Source organism: Vulpes lagopus, chromosome 1, assembly GCF_018345385.1.
Source record: "Vulpes lagopus strain Blue_001 chromosome 1, ASM1834538v1, whole genome shotgun sequence".
NCBI lineage: Eukaryota > Metazoa > Chordata > Mammalia > Carnivora > Canidae > Vulpes > Vulpes lagopus.
In genome coordinates this window covers 145,874,765-145,892,791 of record NC_054824.1, presented here as the reverse complement: position 1 = coordinate 145,892,791, position 18,027 = coordinate 145,874,765, and the positions used below count along the sequence as shown (strand labels likewise).

The 18,027-nt window shown below is 50.3% G+C and overlaps 1 long non-coding RNA gene across 3 annotated transcripts; it reads right to left on the bottom strand.

Moving 5' to 3' along the window:
• Positions 1–493: 493 nt before the first annotated feature.
• Positions 494–17,921, bottom strand: LOC121485767. Of its 3 annotated transcripts, XR_005986361.1 has the most exons (4): positions 17,738–17,921; positions 17,020–17,123; positions 13,668–13,810; positions 9,204–11,537 (listed from the first exon to the last, which is right to left on the bottom strand). It is a non-coding gene; the product is annotated as an uncharacterized LOC121485767 (long non-coding RNA). The 3 variants fall into 3 exon arrangements; XR_005986363.1 differs by lacking the exons at positions 9,204–11,537; positions 17,020–17,123 and adding an exon at positions 494–4,424; XR_005986360.1 differs by lacking the exon at positions 17,020–17,123.
• Between the last annotated feature and the right edge of the window lie 106 nt (positions 17,922–18,027).

Genomic DNA, 18,027 nt, shown 5'->3' with positions numbered 1-18,027 from the left:
GAGCAGGGAGGTCAATGTGGGGCTCAACCCCAGGGACCCCAGGATTGTGACCTGAACCGAAACCAAGAGTCAGATGCTCAACCAACTGAGCCAGGCAGGTACCCCTAAAATATATTTTATTTATGTGAATGATACATTTCACCTGGTCCTTAGAGTGTTTTACTGATACTGACAACTGGTATCTGTTAAAAACAAGGTTCTAGATAACCATTCTGATTTGTGTAATTACAAGAAAGACTACAAAGCAGCATTCTCATGTGCTCACCTCACAAAAATAGATTTGTTTTTTCATGCCTAATATTGGAGCTAAGTATCTGGGTGACTGTCCAGGGACTTCTCCCCTGAGTGGCGGAGATGCCTTCCTCTGACCAGCCAGAAATACATGCAGACTCAAATATCAGCTCCGGAGAGAGGTCGTTCATCTACTCAACAAAATACTTAGAATGTATTGCGGCCAATGTATCATGCTTCCAGGCTGAGAGGGAACTAAAGATGAATTAAAAATAAAACTTTTATCAAACATGAATCTTCGTATGTGGGGAGGTGTTAAGCCAAGTGCAGAGAAGACTGTAAGTCTCCAGTGACGAGTGTCTGGGGTGGTGGTGGGTGGGTCAGGTGTGTGGGTCCTCGTGGGGGGCTTCTCGTTGCTCCAAGGGCTTGGAAAGGATTTGTGGAGGAAATGGTGCCTGCGCTGGCCGGGGAAGGATGGGGAAGCTCGGACATGTGGGATTGATGGGCAGGGGCTCCTGGCATGTTCCTGGTGCCAGAGGGAGCGGGAAGGGTCTTTCAGCCTGAATTGAAAATGGAAAGTCTTCTGTGGGCATCAAAACGTTCAGAGAAGGTAGGCAAGTGGCTGCTCACTGGTAGGATCCAGTGAGGGGTGGGGTGGCAGGGCAGGGGGTGTGTGTGTCTTGAAAGGTGATGAGGTCCCACCAGTCCTGGATGTGACCACCTGTTGGACTAGAGAGCTGTTGGGGCTTTTGTGTCTGCTCTCCTCTGCTGCCCTTTGGGGCTGTCAGCGTCTCCAAGGGACTGGGTTTGAGGGAAAAATGCTGCCCGACTGCTCGAGGGAGGGGACATGTGAGCCAGGGTCTGAGGGTGCGCTGCCTGGGACCCACCCAGGGTGCAATGACATGGAGGGAATCAAGAGGCGAGCCACGTGGATGGCGTTCTAGGGTGAAACTGCAGAACCTTGATCACCAGGCTAAGTACTGTGGACGTTTCTTCCTGAAGGCAGTTGGATTCCTTTAAAGGCAAATCTGACATGTGCCAGGGAGACTGTCCCTGCCCACGCCTTCAGCTGTTTTGGAAAGTCCTTGCAGCCAGAAGTGCTCATTAGCTGTGGCTCTCCGCCAGCCTCCTCCTGGGAGGGACATTGTCCTGCTTCACGGCTCCTCACCATCTGCAGACCCACCCCAGGGCCCAAGTGAGAAAGAGGACCGGCTGGGTGGGCACTTTCCTGGAAGCAGGCGAAGGCTGGGAGCCGCGCCCTGACTGAACCGAGAGCAGCAGGACATGTCCGCGGGCGGGAAGCCACAGCAGAGCCAGGAGGACTGTCGCTCTAGGAGGTGGGATGGGGGCCTGCTGTGGGCAGCTGGACCTCCGCGGCCTGAGGGCTGAGAGCAGGGGACAGCTGGGTGACCAGGCCTGCCTTGAGTCATCCATGGTGTGGTCTGCCCCATGGCACTGTGCCTGCAGGTGGGAGTTGTGGCTGAGACCATGGGTGATGCTTTGAGCACCTAATTTTGGCCCCTGGTGCAGAGACATGTAAACATGGTGGTAAAAGGAACAAGTCAGGAAGAATGAGCACATACACACATACACATACGTGATCTGTGCGTGTACATACACATAAATATATGGTAGGTACTTAGTCCATGGTGGGGGGAAGGGAAACCATCAGATATTTTTGTGGGTAACCAAATACTTAAAAATTGTTTCCCAGCAAGGCTTTCTCAAAGGATTCCTCATGATGCAGGCGTGACTTCTAGGAATTCTGATGTGGAAAGGGTGTTTTTTAGGGGAGCATGGTGGTTCTCACTCATCGGAATTCAGTGGTCTCACATGGCCCTGGCACCTCCAAGGTATCCCTGAGCTCAGGGCTTACTGTAGCTCAGTCCTGGGATTTTTAGGGCCAGCACCTGGATTTTCTTTGTCCACTGAGGGACAGATTTATGTTCAGTAGAATTCCAGCAGAATGATTCGCAGGAAGGGGTTTCCTTTCCAGCAACCAGAATGCTTGGGTCTCTGATTCGTGCCTGCAGGAGAACTGCCGTCCCCAGTGGTGGCGGGGCTCTCGGTGACTGCACTGGGAATCAGAAGACTGTTTCTGAAACATAGGACACAGGCAAGGAAACATGGCAACGGGGAGTGCTTCCCCCATGTTCTGGAAGCCTGATGGACAACAGCCCCTTCTCAGCAGAAGATACTTCTCAGGGACGTGCAGGATCCTGGACAGAGATATATGCCATTGGCTCCTTTTGTCTCCCTGGACCCATGTTTTCCTCTGAACTCACCTCTTCTCTGACACTTGGTCTTTGGGTGGCTTTAGTATTGCTGATGGAAACTACAGTCAAGGTCTGTTGGCTGGCGGGTGACGTGGGTCCAACCTCCCAGAGTTGGAGGAGTAGATTACTGTCTCAGCCCATTGTGTTTATTAAATCAGTAGTTTGGGAAGGATGTCAGCTTCTCTGAGTTTTTCCCACGTTGACAAATGTGTTATTTGTGTAGGGAAATCAACATGATCCCCCCTTCCCAGCAGCCTTGGCTGCTCCCTCTCTGTAGCTCCAGGAAGAGGGGATAAAGGCCAGACAGACAGAACATTATCGAGTCTATGCAAACTCCTACAGCACACCTTGTATTCCCCTCCAATTATGTGCTATTTATTTCTTCATCTGTGGCAGGAGTAGGTAGCTTTGCTAGGAAGAGTGGGCCAGGACGCTTCTCTGGAGCACTGCTTTCACTGTGAATCTTTAGCTTCTGACGAACCCCTAACCTTGAATGACTCTGGCACTCAGCCATGTTGCAGGCTTGTGTGTATGTGTGGACGTCTTCACCAAGAAAACATTAGGAAGTCACATAGTGGGGACCCCCTCTCAGGCAGCAGGTAGCGAGCCCACAGGGGGCACCAGGCAGGAGGACTTGCAGGGGGATTAACCCGGAGAATGGAATGGGGGCATGGCTCAGGGAAAACAGATGTCTTCAGGGTTGTTGGCCGGCCCATATGTGGGCGAGTCATCTCAGGAAGCGTCATACAGTGCACACTCATTTTAGGGTTGACTTAATAGTATTGATCCACAGGAATTTAGCAAACTGTTTGCCTCTGTTCTCTGGAAGGTAAATATGGAAAACCCCGTGGGGGTCACAAAAGTGTCAGGGGTCATATACACAGGGGAAATAGCGCTGGCCTGTCCTCTCCATTGTGGCACATGATGCTTTACCTACCGAGCCTGCAGGTACGTCCGCATGACCAGTAGAAAGAGCAGGATCTGGAAGTGGGGAGGCCAGATTTCAGCCACAGATCATCACTCACCCACCTCAGATGGCTGTCCCTTCTCGAGGATGGAGATCTGATAACTAGGACATGGAGTTGACATGAGAACATCATGAAATAAGGTGGTGAAAGTGCTCAATTAATTGTAAGCCCTCAAAAAATGAGAGAGCCCTCAGCATTTGACCTAGAACACCACCTTGTTTTCTGAGGCAGCAATGACAAGCACATTAGCCGAGCCTCAGGGCTTCATCTTTGGTTCTGTTGGCAGTTGGGGTCTTAGATGTCCTTTCTCTTTCCACATAATTGGGGTTAAGTTATAAAGCTACAGTCCTGCTGGAAGCTCAGAAGAGACACACTGCTCTGGTTTGCTTGCAGATGAAGGTGAGACTACATCTTGCATCTTTCCATCCAGGGAGGTAAGCTGTACGTGGGTTCTAGAAGGTTGTGAGCTGTCAGGTGAGGGGAACATGAGTCAGGCAGAATTGCATGGGGCCACGGCCCGGGAGGCGATGTGACCACCACAGGCAAAAAACCAGTAGGGCCCATGTGCCCAGAGCTGCTGGTAGCCTCTGGGACTTTTGTCTGCCCCCCAACCCCCTGCCACTGCCGCCGATAACAATGGGCATTTTTGACTTAGTGTTTTATGACAAAGGACAGTGGGGTAGGGGACGTAGAATACGAGATTACTGATGATGTATGTTCTTGATATTGGTGTAAATGTTGGTTCAAGGCCACACATCATACGTTTCCACCCTCCGCTTGCCTTTTCCTACCATGACCCTTGGGTTTAAACCTGGTGCACTCCCAAAGGTGCTGCCCGTGGCCCACCGTTTCTGTGCCCCTTTCTCGTCTGCAGCGCCAGCTGGGTTGGATGCTCTTGCCTGAACGTATGCATGTGGGTTTTCCCCACAGCAGAGCTTGATCTGAGGACCTGGGTGCAGGGAAGAAGCAGAGAGATGGGGAAGGAGGAAGAGCATTACCAAGAGTCCACACTGCTTTGAGCAGTACCGGCATTACTCCCCCCGCCCGGCCCCTTTCAGAAAGCATCTAGATGCCTCTAGAAAACAGATGTTTCTTCAGTGCTTCTGTCCCCTGTCACTGAGGGGACCTGCACTTGCCGGGGGCCTAGTGGGCCCTGAAAGACCCCTGCCTGCCCCTGGACAGTGGTGACAAGTTGCTGATATTCTTCCTGCCTCTGTGTCTGCCTCCAACCTGCCCCGCGTGTACTGTCGGAGTAGCCTTCAAAGGAACTCCTGGCTCGCAAGGCTTCATGATGTCCCTGAGAAGAGATTAGCTGCTCGGGATGGCTCCCCAGATCTCTCCAGTTGACCTCAGACTCCTTGCAGGGAGCCTGGCCCCAGGCCAGCACCACCAGCACCCCCGGACACCCAGACCTTCCCACCCCCACATGCGGTCTTGCTCTTGCCTGTCTTCTTCTCAGCATCTGGAGGCCTACCTGTCCCTCAGGGACACCTGTCACCCGTGTCAGCTCTGCATCTCTGCGTATACTCAACGGTGTGGCCCTACAGCACTGTGGGCGATGCGGCTGAGCAGGCGGGAGACCAAGGGGGCCACTGGGGGACTTTCACCAGAGGCTCTGGGGTCACCCTGCTCTGCAGCTCATCTGGGTTCCCCACCAACTTCATCTCCTTGCTGTCATGGAAAGGAGGCCCCTTGTCTTTTTTGGGGTGGCGCTCAGCTCCTGGAGGCTGCTCTCAGGCCCTTGCATGTGGCCCCCCATCTCCGAAGCAGGAGGACCCCCTCAGGTGAAACCGCCCCAGTTCAAGTCTCTGCCTTCCTGCAGGAGACTCGGTGCTTCATCCTGGCCTACGTGGAGGAGCTCCCCTGTGCCAGAAAAGGTAAAACCATCACGTGGATCATCCCACCCACACTCAGAGGGGATGACATCATGTAAGGGTGAGAGTCCTGGAGTCACTGAGGTGGGACTTCCAGAGTGCGCTGTCCTTCCTCAGAGCCTCATAATGACATGGTAACAAATTCCCTGGGCTGCCCTGGTGTTGCTGTGATGTCCTCCCCCTTCCTGCTCCCGGAGACTCAGGCCACTGGCACTGTTCACCTGCCCCTTGGCTTCTTTCAATTTGTTCCCAAAGTCTCTGAGTTACTTTGGTGCCAGAATGTCTTTTGGAATTGTACCATATTGAAATACAGAAAAACACATCAAGGACAGAACGTGAAAGGAATGGTACAGAAATAAATAAATGAAGTTCTATAGAAGAGGGAGGGAGCGGTTGCCAGGCACTCCTCGCCCCTCCAGCATCGCAGCAATGGTGGTGCTGCCTTTGTTGCCCACCAGTGACATCCGTCAGAGACTCAGTAGTGCTTCGGACATGCATATCCTGACGGCCTGGCGGTCTTACAAGTGTCATGAAAGTGCACACGAAGGTTTGAACCTCCTGATTTGCATGATTTTGTGGGAATTTATGGATCCATTGGATGGTGAACCATTTTCAGAGATCATGTCTGGCCGCTTCTGGGAAGAGGACCAGTAACTTATTCTCAAGTGACAGTTTGGTTGGGCTTAGGACTTTTTGTTTTTTAAAGCTGTTTCACATTAAAAAAAAAACAAAAACAAAAAAAAACTTTTTTGTAAAAAAAAAAAAATCAGACATTTAGAAGAGGGGTGTGTGGTTTCACCCGTAAATTGTATATGGGACAAATCTTGTTCACGGGATTATTATGAGCAACGCTCACCAGGAAAGCACTTTGACGTATGGTAAAAACTTTATTCAGACTTGCAAAAACAATAATGTTAAAATATAAATCTAATTCTGGGAGCCCCTGGGTGGCTTAGCCGGTGAAGTGTCTGCCTTCAGCTCAGGTCATGATCTCAGGGTCCTGGGATGGAGCCCTGGGATGGAGATCTGCTTCTCCCTCTACCTGCTGCTCCCCCTGCTTGTATTCTCTCTCTCTCTCTCTGTCTCTCTCTCTCAAATAAATAAAAAAATAAAAATAAAAATTTACATCTAACTCCTTTACAGAGTTCACAATTACACAAAAATTTGTTTTTAATCCAAAGGAAGTTTGTTTTCACAAATATTTTAAGTTAGAACTTAATTGCAAATTCCATTCCTTATAATCCAACTGAGCCCATTTGTAGGATCTGGGACCATTTGGAAAGTGTTTCTATGATAGTATTAAGTATTTCCCTGGGATCCTCAGCCTGGGGACCCCAGGCCATGATGTTATCATAAGTCTGCTGCCCCCTGGGGCCATCGCATCAGCCACCAGGTCCTGCACAGCCGAGGGGCCTCTCAGCTGCCAGGTCTCTGCGTGGTGCCCCATAGGGCCCTGGATTAGGTCAGTACTTGTTGTTGTTACCAGTACAGTACCTGAGAGCCAGGTGTGGCTGGCTGGCCATTTACAGATGAGGACACTGAAGCTTCCAGAGATTTAAATTAATGGTCAATGCCACACAACTAGTTAGTGGCTGAGGTGGCTTCCCCTGCAGTTCTGTGACACCAAGTCCATCTGCTATGCTACTTTTTAGAGACTGACCAATGAAGGTTTATTTTCTGGGCAGACTTTGGCAGGTGAACACAGGCTTGTTGAAAATTCATTCTATTCATTATGCCTTGCATCTTTTTTTTTTAAATTTATTTTTATTTTAAAAAATATTTGAGAGAGAGAGAGAGAGAGAGAGAGAGAATGAGCAGAGTAGAGGGGCAGAGGGAGAAGCAGACTCCCCACTGAGCAGGGAGCCTGATGCCGGGCTCAATCCCAGGATCCTTAGATCATGACCTGAGTTGAAGGAAGATGCTTAACCCACTGAGCCCCCCAGCCACCCCAATAGGTATCTAAAAAAGCTTATTGTCAGACTGATGTTAGATTTGTGGCTTAGGCTGCTAGCATGACCCAGAGGGAGTCATTTACCTGATGGTGGCAGGCAGGATCGGCAAACATCTCTCCCCACCCCGAGGTCCAGCCAGTGTCAGGTACGCAGGCCTGCCTGCTAGCCTGGTTCTGTGGTTCAGTTCAGCACATCTCCCCAATGTCCTGCTCTCTGAGTCACATGCACACCTCAGAGGTAACAGTGTCAACGAGTCTGCCGCTTCTGAGTGCAGCTGTGAGGCTCAGCCCTGGGTCAGGTGTGGCACCCCGAGCAGCCAGGCAGCCATGTGGTTCAGCAAACCTGTCAGCCCCAAGTCCAAGGTGATACTGGTCCCTTGTTCAGACCCACAGGACATGTCTGGGTCCTGCCTCAGGACTTTGTGGTGTATGGCACTCTCATGGTCTCCTGGAACTTCCTGTGTGAGGTCAGCTAGTTAGTGGACACCTGTGCATTGTGTCCAATAGGGAACCAGATAAGCTGCTTCCAGTCCTCGCACATTCTATGTTTTAGACGTCTTCACAACACACAGTACAGGACTGTCCCTGAGATACACATCTCGTTGGATCAGCCCCGTTTACCCTTTCTGGGGACAAGTTCTGGACTTGCTGTTATCAGGCAGGGCCCAAATGAATGAGCGTGGGTGCTTCTTTGAGCTGGGGAGGCTATTGTGCGGCTTGAGTGGTGGCTGGGGCAGGCAGGGTACTGCAGGGAGGAGGTCACGAGGGGCACAGGTGCCGTGACACCTGGAAGCCAACGGGACAGTGTGGACTGCCCAAAAGTAAACCCACAGGTACATGGCTAATTGATGGTGGACAAAGCAGCCAAGATGATTACATGGGAGAAGGATAACCTAGTTCACTGGAACAAACTGGATATCCATCCAGGGAAAAAAGAGCTATGACCTTATTTCATAGATTTTGGACTTAAACCCAAAAGTTACAATTATAAAATTTCCATAAGAATATGGGAAAAAAATCTTTGAAATTTTGGGTTAAGCAAGATTTCTTATGACACCAAAAGCGCAAAGCAAAAAAAAAAAAAAAAAAAAAAAAAAAAAAAAAAAGCTATACGGAACTTCATTGAATTAGAATTTCTGCTCTTTGAAAGACACCAGTAAGAGATAGAAATGACTCGAGGCACCTTGAGGGTTCTATCGGTGAAACATCTGCCTTCGGCTCAGGTCACAATCTCGGGGTCCTGGGACCCTGATCTAGATACTTACCAAAGACAAACGAGAACAAATGCTCAGAAAGGGACTTGAGTCCATGAACGTTAATAGCAGGCTTATCCCTAAGAGCCAGGCCAGGGAACAACCCACATGCCTACCAGGAGGGGAAGGTGTAGACAAACAGTGGATGCTTCTCAGCAGTGAGGAGGACCCATCACCGATGCGGTCCCGCGAATACTTCTCAGTGGTATCATCTCAGAAGTTTGCAGACACAAGACACCTCAGGTTCGTGATGTCTGATTTCGTTTCTTTGGCACCAGGAACCCATGAGAATCGGAAAGTAGATCAGTGGTTGTCAGATGCAGGGAAGATGGTGTAGCTCAATCTGGTGGTACTTGTGTGAGTTTATACACTTGTCTGAACTCAGAGGACTGCCCGCATGAGGCATGTAGCAATGCTGCCTGTGGACCCCACATCAGGAAAACCCGGAGACCTCATACCTGGCCCTGCAAGCAGGCTCGCCTCTGCATCTGCGAGCCCAGGCTACAACAGTACCCCTATCACAGGGTTGTTGGGACGATTTAATAAGACACATTTTGTTTCGAGGCCTGGTTACAGACTTAAAATCCAAGCTAACTTCTATACCTGCATTTGTGGTTTTTTTTTTTTTTTTTCCTTCATCATATCCTGAAAGAACATGGTTTGGGGTTTATCTCATTCCAGAATTGCTGCTTCTGCAGACCCCAGGGACTATGTGCATGCCCACAGGTCACATGTCACACCCTGGAAAAGCACCTGCTCTTGTGCCAGCTCTTGGCCGGGAAGTGGAGCTGAATCTCCTCCCCCTGCTGAGCAGCCACGTAACCATCCCTGTACCTGCGCACACAGAAGAGGCCCAGCCCCGAGGGCCAAGTGAACTTTCTCTGGGCCAGGGCTGTGCTGTGAATTCCAGACTGACCTGAATGAGAACAGGCTCATTTGAGCCAATGAGCTGTCAGAACAATACATCTTAGATTTCTGCAAGGAGTCCCCTTTCACCAAGTTTTTCTGCCCTCCCCGTCCATGATGCCTGCCTGCCACTGTCTAGCCTCTGCCACTTACCATAGATTACTCTCCCATAACAACTCTTCTGCACGTGGCCCCCACCTCCTTTGTGCACCCCCGTTACACAATGCCTGGCCGGCCACCCTGCACGGTCTCCTGCAGAGCCTCCCGCCCGACAGCTCTTCCCACTGAGCCTCAGGGAGCAGATGGCCTCTGGTCTGCTGTTCTGTGCTGGTACCTTTGGGGAGCTGGAAGGTTTTGGCGTGAGGCTAAACTCCTAACCTCAAGTGTCAGAGCTGCGTGCCCTCAGTCCAACAAGAGGTTTGAACGAAGGGTGCGTACTGGATTGGGGTGAAGGCTAGGGTGGGACAAAGGTGGATTTGGCACCGCTTGTGTGAGATGGGGCTTCATTTGTCTTTGTGTCTCTCGCCTTCTGGAAGCCTTTCTGCTGGCAACTCTTCTCTGTGTCGACTTTTCATTCCATAGGTTCCCCTCCTCTGAGTTGTGCTCAAGTTAACTTGAGAACACACAGGTCTCTGACAACATGTGGAATGTTCTATTTGTTCCTTTAGGCAATTAGCTTCACAGTCAACCGTGGCCTAGACACACGGGGATCTGACCATCATCCCTGCTGTTTATCAGCTATAGGACTTGGGGTGGGATGCTCAGCTCCAGCCACCACCACCCTGGCCTTTCCTGTTGGGGGAACCAAGCTCACGTCTCCCTCAGGGGCTTGGCATTTGCTGCTGCCTCTACCGGGCCTGCTCATTTGGAGTTTCTGCAGGAGGTTCCTCATTCACATCTCACTTTAAATGCCATCTGTGCAGGGGCGCCTGGCCAACTTAGTTGATGGGGCACAAGACTCTCAATCTTAGGCTCATGAGTTTGTGCCCCATGTTGGGTGTACTTAAAAATGATAAATGAAACCAATGCCATCCCTTCAGATAGAACTTTCCTGATCACCATTTCTGAAACACATACCTCATTGAGTACAATTGCACCATCTTCTCTTAATTTCTTTGAAGCATGTGTCCTGTTTATTAGCTTATCATCTGTCACACTCAATGAGAACAAAAGCATCCAGAACGTGGAGCAGGGCCAGAGCTGCCTACTGTACCACGGTGTCCCCAGAGCCTTGGATTGTCCCTGACACATTTACAGAGTTCTTCATATTTATTGAGTGGATCAGAGAGTTAGCCCCTCTATCTGTACAGTGGAGATAGTAGTACCTCCTTGTAGGGTTAGTGAAAATCATAGGACAAAACGTTTATAAAGGGTTAGCCTGTTGCGTGGCATAGGGTGAGTGTGCTATAAACTGTGGATCTACTCACTGTCATTTCTGACCCTGTTGCCCCCTCCCAGCTGTATGAGCTGGTCCAGAGCACAGATTACGTCTTACTCATCTATTTCACATTGCTATGCATGTAGTACACACTCAATAAAACACTGTTTATATGAAAAAACTTCCTCCCAGTAAATCAAGGCCTCAAGCAAATAAAATAGAAAACACATCAACTTCATGGAAGCTCATCTTTAGTTTTTAATTTGTTTAAAAATTTATTTACTTATTTGAGAGAGAGAGATAGAGTGAGCAGGGGAGGGAGAAGGAGAAGCAGACTCTCCTCTGAGCAGGGAGCCCGACACCAGGCTGGATCCCACGACCCTGAGACCATGACCTGAGCTGAAACCGAGAGTTGGATGATCAACCGAAGGAGCCATCCAGACGCCCCATGTAAGCTCATCTTTTATACTCAAGTCAAGAGCCCTTGTCCCTGTGTGGACTTTCCAGACTGCCTGGTCCTGGAAGGGCTGGGGGATAGTTCCTGTGTGGACTCCTGTTGGAGCATCTGCAATGTTTGCCGTCACTCGTGCTCACGGATGCGCTTTTCTCCACGAGGCTGCTCGGGGTTCAGACCTTGTTTATCCTGTACTCTGGCCAGCTGGCCCTGTGCCCCCAGCACTCAGTGTAGACATGTTTAGCCCTGAAGGGACAGCGATGTGGGGATCAGGAATGCAGACCTTGGACTCAGAGCCCCTGGGCTGCAATCCCAGCTCCAAGTCTCACCCACACTAGTCTGAACCTCTCAGGCCCCAGACTGCTCTTGGCTCCCACCATATGTTCAGTAGTGTTTACTGAATTAACCTGAAAAGTTGTACATAAATTGATTTTTTTTTTTTGTAAATAAAAGCATATTTAAAGAGACAGGGAGAACTTGTTGAACTCCTTTGTAATATGTATAAGCATGCCTGATGTGGGGTGGGGTGGTTTTTTTTTTTCTGATTTCATATTTATCCTATGAGATGTGGTAAATGTGAAGTACATTTGAGAAGAGATCTATACTTTCCCCAGAATCAATTTATAAACACTTTGAGAGAACAAAGTACTGAAAGAAAAACAAACTTCCCTGGCTAGAGCTTGCAGCCTCATCAATCTGAAGCAAAAATTCTCTTTAAACAGGGTATTTTCCTGTTTCAGGTTTGTCTTATTTATTTTTATTTTTTTATTTTTTTTACCAAAGGATTTTTTGTTGTTGTTTGTTTTTTTATTCATGGGACACAGCGAGGTAGATACATAGGCAGCGAGGTAGAGAGAAGCAGTCTCCCCACGGGGAGTCCAATGCGGGACTTGATCCCAAGACCCCAGGATCACTCCCTGAGCCAAAGGCAAACGCTCAACCACTCAGCCACCCAGGTGTCCCAGGTTTTTTTTTTTTTTTTTTTTTTTTAAGATTGTGTTTATTTATTTGAGAGAGAGTGAGAACATGAGATTTTCCCTAATTGTTTATCTTTGGCTACTGGGAAAAATTTTTAATAGTAGCAACATGATGGCATTCTTGTAATGATTAACTGCTGGTAAAACTGTGTGCTGGCAAAAAAGAATGTCAACAACTTTAGGAATTGGTCCTTTCCTCAAAGGACCTGTGGCCGTTTATCTACAAAACCAGTGTGGTTTTCACAGGTACTCTTGAAAAATATTTGAAGAAAGCCCATTTAAAAATGGTTTAAAATGGTTTTTAAATGACTAGAATGCAATTCACTCCAACTTAGTATTTAATAGAGACCAGGAAAACATGGGTGCACATTCCTCACTGCGGAATAGAACCCCCTTTCTGTGTGTGTGCCACAGTAGCCTCTGATGATGGCTTGTGGCTGTGGTGACATCTTGGCACTTGAAAGCCTCTATTGCCAGTATATTTGGTAGATTTCTCTTCATTATCCATAGTGAAGCCTCAATTCAACTTTTTGAAATCTATCTCATCAAGTAGATTTTCTTGACTTTCAAGAATTATAGAGTTCTTCATGGATGCTGACCCCATGCATCCAACCATTGGAAGGACAAGATTTGTATTCTAGCAATGAGTTTGGATTCCAGAAATCATTTTACCCTTGTACAACCTGCAGCTCTCATAGGCATTTGAGAGACACTTGTTGGGGTGATTGATACAATCTATGGCCGTAGGATAGGACAATACACTGGCTGCCGTGGACGTGGACCTCGTGGTGTCCCTTCAAAATTCGCATGTTGAAGCCTTGACCTGCAATCTGATGGTCTTTGGAGGTGGGGCCTTTGGAAAGAGTTACTTTTCTGTGGAGTCATGAGGGTGGGGCCCTCAGATTAAGATAACGTACGCATCCTTTATAAGTAGAGACTCCAGAGAGCTTGCTTTCTCTCTATCTGAGCACATGAGGATATGCTTTGAAGATGCCAGTTGTCCTGCAAGGAAAAGAGCCCTCACCAGGGAGCAAAATTGGCTAGCTTCTTGACCTTAGACTTCCTAGCCTCCACACCTGGAAAAAATAAATTCCTGTGGTTTTAGCCACATAGACTGTGATATATTTTTTAAAAGATTTTATTTATTGAGAGAGAGAGAGAGAGAGAGAGAGAGAGCACGCACAAGTGAGGGGAGAGGTAGAAGGAGAAGCAGACTTCCCGCTGAGCAGGGAGTCCGATGCAGGGCTCAATCCCAGGACCCTGAGATCACGACCTGAGCTGAAGGCAGATGCTTCACCAACTGAGCTCCTTGGGCACTCCCAGAAACATGGTACTATCTAGAATTTAGAGAAGGCACAAGAAGACAGAAGAGTGTAATAAATGTCCATGTATGACTCACCGCCCTCATGCCCTTTTGCCGTCCACGCTGCTCCAACCACATGCCTCCTGCTTCACTGCACATGTGGAAGCATCGAGGGACATCTGACACTTCTGTTCAGAGGACCTTCTAAAGGCTTGCTGGGGCAGGAGCAGGCACCTTCCCTGTAATGAGCCACATGGTACACATTTCAGGCTTTGCAGGGCATACAGTTGCTGCTGCAGTGTGAAAGCAGCAACCAACACATCTCAACAAGTAAGTGAGGCTGAGTGCCAATAAAACTTTGCAAAAGGATGCTGAAGTTTGAATTTTGCATGATTTTCACGTCACAGACTCTTCCTCTTCTTTCTGAGGCCCTTCCCCCCACCCCAACCATGAAACAACGTGAAAATCATTGTTGCTCATGGGCAATACAGAAACAGACAGAGGGCTGGATTTGGCCTATAGCTTGTCAACCACAAGGGCGGGGAATGGATCAAGGGAGCAGGAGGGCACGCAGGGAGACACCCTCCACCCTAGGGGCTGCTGCAGGGGTCAGGGACCAAACTTTACCAAACCTGCATGGAGGACACAGAATGGTAAGTTTGCCATTATTATTAGTACTATCAATCCTGCGTTTATTGATTTCGTCTTATGCCCTGAGCACAATGTTGGGGCTGAGCATAGACAAATAAATGAGTTACATAGTTTTTGCCACTTAGTCTAGTTGGGAAGACAGATGCATTTTTTTTCTGTGTCATATGGTAAGTACCATGATAAATAAAAAAGCAAATGGGACACCTGGGTGGCTCATTCTATGGAGCATCTGACTCTTCATTTCGGCTCAGGTCATGATCACAGGGTCCTGAGATTGAGCCCTATGCGGGGCTCCTCGCTCAGCAGGGAGTCTGCTTGAGATTCCCTCTCTCCCTCTCCCTCTGTCCCTCCCCTCACCCATGTGCATGAGCACACTCTCTAAAATAAGTCTAATAAATAAAATAAAAAGTAAATATAAAAATGCAAATAATATACATGTATACATGTATTTATACATTCATGCACATGCACAAATGGCTACAGAATATAGATGACATATGAATTCAAACATGACTTCCAGTACAAGTGCCTTCCATGAAGGTAGGCACTTCACACATGAGTAGGAGGGTTAAGGGAAGGTGTCTGAGGCAAAGGGAAAGACGGGTAGGCGTAAAGAGGCTTCCCTTCCTGGCGGGAGGCTTCTCCCCATCTGTCTTCTGGATGACTGATCTCTGGAGGGGAACATGGGAGAAAAGGGAGTCAATTTGTAGGCTGAGAAGCCTGTGGAAATGTAGCATCTGAGGTTTCAAGAGGGGGGATGATTTGTGGGATGTCACATGGTGCTTGGTGATCCAGACCCAGCTACCTCTTTCATCTCTGACGACTCCCCTCCGTGTTCACTGGGCTCCAGGCATGCTGTCCGGCCTTTCTGCTGTTTCTTTAAGGTGCTCCTGACACTCCTGCCCCAGGCCCTTTGCGCTTGCTGTTCCCCTGGGCTGTAGTCCAATTCCTCCCTCATTTGTTCCTCAAATGTCCTGTCTGACCACCCTAGCCAATACTGATCATGGTCTCTTAGGTTTGCCTTGATGCTTCCCCTCTGGTGATTATGATCTCCTCCTTTTACACTCTAACTCCACACTAGAACACAAGCTTCACAAAGTCAGAGCATGTGTTTCGTTTAGAGTTTTATCTCTAGAGTCTGGGGCACTGCCTAGTAAAATACAGACATGTAAGAATGTCAGTGACATGAATCACCAGATGTGGGAAGAGTGGAGGGACGCAGGATGAGCTGTGGGCAGAGGGTCAGCAGGTCGACCCCACAGGTTGAATGGCCCAGAAGGGGAGAGGCAGGAAGACTGGGAACAGCTGAGGGAAGTGGGAAAGGAGGGAACTCCAGCACAACAGATAAGGAGTGAGTCTGTGCCTGGGGGTAAGCTGGGCTCGGGGCACCCCACCCTGCTCTGGGCCTGTGGCTTATCTCTCCCGGAGTGGTGTGCAGATTGAGAGAGAAGAGAGCAGCCTTGCCAGGCAGGGTGAGGGGAGCAAACAGCCCATCCCAGAGCTGGACATGAATGGCACAGCCATCACATGGGATGTATTTGGTTTCATGCTCCTAGGATTAAAAAAAAAAAAAGGTAACAAAACAAAACCCTCAACCCAGGCCTACCTGCTGTTTGGTGCCAGAGCACCTTCTCTCTTGGGCTGGACGGGAGCTCCAGGATGGGGGCCAGGTGCTGCCCCCTCCCTTCTTCTCCATCCTGCCCGGTGGTTGTGAAAACAGGCAGTAAAGAAACAGAAGCAGGCCATCCTACTTACTTTTTCTCTCCTTGCTTCTATTTCCATTATGATCATTTTATTAATAAGCCCGGGTGGCCAGTGTTCATGTGTAATACAAGGTACAGTGTGTGACCAGCTTCCGGGTGGTAAAGAGACGTGTTTTCTATTGCCAAAAACTGGAAGTTTAGTGGATCATGATATCTCAGGTTGTTTCTGAAATTTTTTTGTGTGCAATAATGAAAACCAGTGTAATACAGGGCCAGTTTTTTTTAGTGCTAAATGGTCCCTCAATGAGCTGCGTGTTGCCAGGAAGGATTCTTGCTGTCTCTATATGCGCTGGCTTTTGGGATGGGATGCCCACTGGTGGTTTTCTGCAGCCTAGCTGATGGCAGCTTCATCCTCAGCACAAACTTCTTAGACTTATCCTTGACTTCGTTCTCTCATATTCCATAGCTAACCTGTCAGGGAATTCCGTGGGGTGGGCCTTCACCCCTTCATCAGGCCACGGCTGCTGCCTAAGCCACTCCCGTGTCCAGCCTGGCTTACTGCAACAGCTTCCTGGAGGTTCTTGGCTAAGGCCCAGTGGGTTCTGCCCAGCAGGCAGGGGGTCCCAGAGAAACAGTGGTCAGATCATCTGCTCCAAACCCTTCCAGGGCTCTCCATTTTGCTGGGAGTGTGGCCAACGCCCTCCCATGGACCAAGCGCGCCCGTGTCACTGTGCTGTCCTCCTGTGGTCTCTGCAGCTGCCTGGCTCCCAGGCAGGCTTCCTGGAGGAGGGGTCATGTGCACATGTGCTCCTTCAGCTCCGGGGCCTCGGGTCTGGGTCCTGGGTCTGGTGGGGTCATCTGCTTGGACCACCCTCTATAGAGTTGTACCTGCAGGCTCCTCCCCCAACCTCTTTTAATTTTGTCTTTGTACCCCTACTGGTAATTTGTGTAATTATTACTAATGCGCTGCGCTATTACACTGCACTGTGCCTCCAACTTTTGTTCTGTGCATCAGTATGCCAGCACTCCCGATGCGCTGCAGGTGTTTGATAAACGCTGAACCAACAGCCGGCATGGAGCCCCTGCTAACCTACCTAGGCGTCAAACTGCGGTTTTGGAGAATTTTGCATTCTCAAGGAATTAGCCCTTCTTCATCCTTTCCAGGTACGTGGCCAGGGTGCAGGTATTTGCTGGACATCTGGAAAAGGGGGTGCCTGTCCTGGAGGCTGGGTGCCGGCAGTGCTGTCCTCGCCTCGCTTCTCAGCCTCCCTCCAGAGGACGGCCCCCGAGTGCCCCCAACTGGACCGCCAGGCCCCCGGGGCTGTCGCCCCCCCGCCCCCCCGCTCTTCCCCGGAGTGCCCCTCACGGGAGCCGTCCCCCAGGGCCCCCATGCCCTAGCACCCAAGAGCCCCTTCCCCAGCACCCGCTCCTCTCTCCCTCCTTCCCCTCCCAGGGCCCTCGCCCCCCCACCCCGCCCCGCCGCCAGACTTCTCTCCTCCTCCCTCCCCCACCCCAGTGCCTGACAGGCTCAGCGGCCGCCCTCCTCGGAAGGCTGCTGGGCACACTTTTTGTTTGTTGCTTTTATGTATTTGTGCAGGAGAGACCCAGAGAGAGAGAGGGAGAGACACAGGCAGAGGGAGAAGCAGGCTCCATGCAGGGAGCCCGACGTGGGACTCGATCCCGGGTCTCCAGGATCAGGCCCTGGGCTGAAGGCGGCGCCAAACCGCTGAGCCACCCGGGCTGCCCTGGGCACATTTGTAACCGTTTTGAAGGCTTGTTTATTGTGACTCGGCAAAAATATGTACGACCTACCGTTGAAGTCATTTTTAAGTGCATTCCTTCATTAAGTTAAAGCGAGTCAGACCGGAGCGTCGCAGCGGAGTCCCGGCGAGCGGCCGCGAACCCGCGCGCGCCCCTCGGACCGCCCCGCGGGTCTCCCAGCCCGGCCCGCGCAGGCGCGCTCCCGCCCCGCCCCCGCCCCCGCCCGCGCAGGCGCGCTCCCGGCCCGGCCCCGCCCCCGCCGCGCGCCCCCGCCCCCGCCCGCGCAGGCGCGCTCCCGGGCCCGCCCCTCCCCTCCCCTCCCCTCCCCGCCGCCGCGCGCG